The sequence below is a fragment of the Callionymus lyra genome, chromosome 9 (assembly GCF_982586985.1).
Source record: "Callionymus lyra chromosome 9, fCalLyr1.hap1.1, whole genome shotgun sequence".
NCBI lineage: Eukaryota > Metazoa > Chordata > Actinopteri > Syngnathiformes > Callionymidae > Callionymus > Callionymus lyra.
The window spans coordinates 2,604,887-2,610,886 of NC_141826.1; positions in this window are offsets into that span (position 1 = coordinate 2,604,887).

The following is a 6,000-nucleotide window of genomic DNA, read 5'->3' on the forward strand; positions in this document are numbered from 1 at the left end:
TTAGTGTTAGTGCCTAAGGGGATGTAAACAACAATGACATACACTTCTGTCAACTAACAAGGCAAGTATGAGAGTTCAAAAACAACAGCTGTATAACTGGGGGGAAATGGATGGTCAACAATTTGGATTATTGACCATCTACAATTTTCTATTCAAACAGCTGATATACCATTTTGAAGATCGCTGGATACAACTAATTGAATTTTCTAATTGCATCAACCCAAATGACTCAATTAGTAAACTCATGTTGTTTTGCAAAGTACATTTACATACAGTATATTGCACATATTAGGAATTATTATTATAGTCATAAACATGGTTCTTGTTACATTTTTGTAGTAGTTAGATAATTTTGACTTTTCTTTTTTAAAAGACATTTGACAAACTTTGATCTCTAAAGGTTACCATATAAAGAACAATATAGTGTAGAACAGGTTCTTAAGCATAAAACATACAAAGGCACTCAGCATAAAACATAGGGACTATGTGCAACCGGGAATCAAGTCCCCCAAGGAAAAAAAAATCACATAAAACAAATGTGTTAAAAACAATGGAGAAAGAAATCCTGTGAAAAGCTCAACCAGCAATTACAATGTGATGATAAAATGTAAACTTCTAACATGATTATGTTTTGATGATGTTAATTAATCAAATAAATATAATTACAACATTACCTCTATGTCACAAAATAAAAGACAGACAAGCCATTGAGTTTGGTTTTGTGTTTATTAGGACAGCTTTTGTTGCCCTTTATTTTATTGTATTTTCTTTTTTGGTCACTTATCCTGCAGTATACTGAAGTATGCCATTTGGACATGAAATCCAGAAATGACACCACAGCTCACACTGGAACCCCTGACTATACTTGGACAACAGATATAGAAATGTAACTTGGATTACTGTGTGATGAGCTGAGGTGAGGTGTTTGTGTGTTACTTGCATGAGCTTAACCATTCAGCCGGCTCACTGCAGGGCTGAAACACAATAAGATGCATTATAAACCAGTATTTCAATCAAACCAATTGAGTAAGAAGAAGTAAGAAGCATGCAAGCAATAAAGCTCTCATTGCATGTCTGACAGTTATCATGAATATATAAACATATAAAGTTGCTATTTTGGAAGAAGTCCTATTGAAAGTCATTTAGAGGCTTTTGAGGAAGACCTATGAAAATGGTTCACTTCTTTCTAATGCATATTTTACGAGAAAACTCAAAAGCTTTTCATTTAAGAAAAAAAGCAGTGAATGGAAGCAGCACTTAAAGATGTAAAATAACTCCTTAAAGAGCACTGAGGTTTTTTGACATCAGCATGAGTCATCCTGAGTTTGTTAGTGACGCCTGATTGAGATTTAAGATGTTACCTTACTTTCACTAAACAAATCTTAGATTTAGAAAAAAAAAATATATATATATATATATATTTATATATATATATATATATTAATTGCTTTTTTAAGCAGCAGGTCTTTAAGTGAAATAAATAAACATGATGGACTTAAATGAGTGAGAACATTGTATTTTACTTGTGTTGTTTTATTTGTTCGATCCTACTTAAGTCATACCATTCAATAATACGTGAATAAAGTCGAAGCTGAAACAAAATGGTTTTGGACTAGGCATGTATGATGTACATTATTCTAGTCAATTGCAACTTGTTATGTTCTGACTGCACAGAATTTAATATGCATACAGTGAAATGTAAATTGCTTTCGAAACATCATTATTTTTTCTGTTCAGATGTCAGTTCAAATCACATCAGCAGGATCAGCGTATGTGATAAAGGAAAGTATAAAAGGAATATGAGTGTCACAATCGTCTATATTCATTAGCAGGTCAACAATCAGCAACAAATTAAACATTTCCATATAAGTGATACTTGTTTTGTATTTAAGACACACATGTTAGTAGTTGGATCAATTTAACACATTTCACTGAGGCATTGCACATCTATCAAAGACAAGAGTATGGAAACAATGACTAGTGTAACCTGCAGGTCATTAAAACCTGTCACACTTCCAATGCTTCCAGTGGGGCTCACCCAACTTTAACCGATGTTTCGCCCCAGGAAACCTGGAAACTCACTGTCAGGGATGTCTTCCTGCAACCTCCCTGCAGCTCACTTGAGGATACCTCCTCACACTTTTGGATTTTGAATGAGCCCCAAGGGACTCATGCCAGGAGTTACCTTGCTCTGCCAGGTCCTTGAGGAGTTTTTTCAGCTTTGGACCATAGATTCCCAGGGGTTGCAATACTTCCTTGGGTTGAGCTTCTAGTCAAGCCTCAGGAAGGATGCCTTCCACCCTGCTTGAAGTCATGCAGCTGCGAGGTCTTCTGTCTTTCCCCTTCTTCCTCTTGAGGGCAGCATCCATTCCCCTTTCTCATGGGACTGTCAACTCTATCATAATCCCTTTCATTGTGGTAGACCAGAGGACGATGTCTGGCCGGAGGGTGGTAGGTGATATGACCTGAGGGAACTTTAGCTGCTAGTCAAGCTGCTGTCATGTTCCACTAACCTCTGAGGGAAAAGAGTGGCCGCTGTTTTATGCTGCTGCTCTAAATTTTACCCCCTTGCTGGACAGTCTGGATCCGCTGCTGTACTGTACTGTTAGGAGACAATTTTATTAGCTTTACCTAATGCACTTTACATATATCATAGTTTATACAATTCATAAAATACATTGTTTAAAAAAGAATTGATTTAAAATCGAGTTGCATTTTTTTTTCCTTATTGAAAACATGGTATAATTAAACTTGTTATAATATATAATTTTCTTTTTTTTCTAGTTACTTAATTACCTAAAGGTTTTCCTATAACTTTAAAGGTATTTTCCCAATATTTTAGTTGTAGTCAACAATACATTTTAGCATCTGACTTCATCCACAACACTACAATGCAAAATAGCTATGTTTTAATAACAAAAACAAACTATAACAGAAAAAGTACTTGGTACTACTGAGTATTACTGACTAAAAAAACAAAACAATTTTCTGTTCTGCTTTGAAATGTGTTCATAATTCATTGGCCATGACATAAAGTGCATGGTGGCCGAAAGCCAAAATGGTATCCTTCAAGGGGTGTTATGATATGCAAAGAGTTCTCAGAATAGAGACATTAAGTTCCACTTAAGTAAAGCAAATCTAGTTGAGATTGTTATGGATATGTTCAATTAATCCACTGAACAAACTTTTTTTTATAAGAGCACATTTATAGTTTTTGATACATTGGGATTGTGAGCAGCAATGTGCTTTATAAAAACAAGCCTATAAATTAAATTAGGGCAACAACAGGTTTTGTTTAGTTGGTATGTAACATAATAAACAGGAAGGAACTCAGATAAAATCATTTTAAATATTGTATATTGCCTACCTGCCAATCCAACACTAGCACCTGTAAAAATATTTAGGTAACAACAAGTGTGTAAGCCGACAAGCAAAGTTAACATGAGAGAGAAAAAAAAAAACAGCATACAATTAATTAATCCGTTAAAAAATTATTTCCATGATTCAATGGGCCCTTTTCAACAGCAGGTTTAGTGAAAAGCCTGAGGTAGTTTACCCGGAAGCAATTTTACAAAGCAGGTTCAACTTAACGGAGAGTCAGTAACCATGGAATATATATGCCCTAGACCACGAATTGGAAACCTAAAATAAAAAAAAATAAAAAATGATATTAATTCCTTAAAAAAAAAAGTTTTGTATAGAGTTCATGAAAAACAAGCAGCCCTCTCTTGCCCTTTTATTTACCAAAAATTGTACTGTAGGTGTAATAACAGCATAAGAAGAGTTTCTCCTTCAACATCATCGGCCTCTAAATATATTTTTCTCATTACACTTACCACATACTCGCTCACCTGAACCTCTTAAAGGAACAGTAAAAATATTTAACTAGTTTCTTCATGAATATAAATTCAAATTTACTCTGTACAAAATGATCAAGACTTTGTAAACTATTTTTTTTTCTAGTGAAAAAAAAAAAGTTCTATTTTTAGCAGTTTACATTATTACAAATCAGGTAAAGTTTAATAACAAATCACTTTGTTTTGAATTTCCTTTAATTATGCATTCTGAATTGTTGGAATAATGATAATAATAATAATAATAATAATAACTATAACAATAATAATGCTCTTGAAAATATTACCAATGTTTATTTGTGTTTAACCACATTAAGATTATTTATAATGGTGTTTTATAATGCATTTTATAAATGCAGTTAGTAAGGGAACAGCAATCATAAACAATTATAATACATGACCTAATAAGCCATTAAAAATGTTCTATAATGTGTAATTCTAATTGTTACAGTCTAATCACATCATACCCTAGTATGAAGTGATTGTTGTCATTGAACCAATCATATTGTCAAACAAAGTTGAAATCAAAATCGATGGTTGTTGAATTAAATACCTCAATTTGCTCCATAAACGACGGATGAAAAATGCTATTGAGTTTAAAATACTCAGGTTGGCTAAAAAAAAAGTGTATTGGTCAATCAAAGGGTATTGTACAACATTTGTATTAAAAAGATTTTTAATTCTGAACAGGAGTAAACAGGTTCTCCAACACTAGGAAACTACAAAACCAAAACACTAACCTAGAATAGTTTAATATTCCAACAAATATGCATCTTGATCCAAGAAAACAAAGCCATTCTACATTACTTAACTGTATTGCGCTTTTCTATATATACTGGTAGATACTTAGGTGATATTGAGTCAAAGTATCAATTTTTCTGTGAAGCATCTGGTAAGCTGGGTAGTCAAGGGTTACTATAAATGTATTGGTGATAATCAAAATAGTAATTACATGTTAATGTTAAATGTTAATGAAAGTGAGGAACAACAATTTAACAGAAGAACATACAAGTCCAAATCCAGGTTAGGGCCCCCTTAAGTCTTATCAGTATTCTTTTTTTGTATTACTGCTTGTGTCAACACATAGCAATGACTGTTTTACATTACACAACAATGTTTACAACAAATGCACCAAGTCGCATGTCATACTAAAATTAAGTTCTTGAGAACAAACAGCAAAAAGGCGAGTATCCTGTTTAAAAAAAGAGATATCAGAATGATCATTAATTTTTGGGAATTTGAATTTGCCGTTTACCACAACAGAACACAGTCTAACCAAAATGGAATTCATAGATCAAAACTACACTCTCTGTCATATACTGATTACTAGTGATGGGCTGATGAAGCTTCATGAAGAAGTTTTATGTTTTTTACAGTTCAATAGGTGGCGCCATCAGTTTAAAAATGACTTGTTGTTTCATTAGAAAAATTGTTCAAAACAAAGGAAAATAGTGCAGAGACCGCCATCTAGTGGACTAGTGGAAAATATTAAGTAAGTAAGTAAGTAAGTAATATTTATTTATATAGCGCTTTTCGAGACCAGGGTCACAAAGCGCTTAAACAATCAAAACAATACTCAAAAAAGTACATACTTTAAAGATCAAGATAATACTGACACTGCTTCATGAAGCTTCATCTGACAATCTTTACCGATTATCAAAATAACTAAGTACCGTCCGACTAAAACTCAATGATGCAACTTTCCTCTCAATTGATAGCTGATCAAATTTAATATTTGAATACAAATCAGGGACCAAAAGCCAATTTGCTTTGTTTGCTAAGCCAACTATCTTAAGAAGGCTTTAAAGAAGTAGTTCCCATCTATTGGAGTTATCTTATGGGTCCTGATTGAAACCCAGGGATACAGGTGAGTTGCTCTCTTGGTTTGTAAATGATTCCATATTTTAAGGTCATTAAATACGTTCAGAGACTATGGAAAAGTGAGTATCTTTATGTGGGACACCACTCATTAAAGCTTCATCAGCACATCATCACTTCTGACAAGTTCAAACTAGATTTAATCTAGTGAAAGGTTGACGAGGGCTTATGAAACAGCTGATGACACATCATGATGGTGTCACTTTCGTCTAAAAATGATGACTGGTTCTATTTATTTACTAGATCAGAGCCAAATATTATGAAGCAT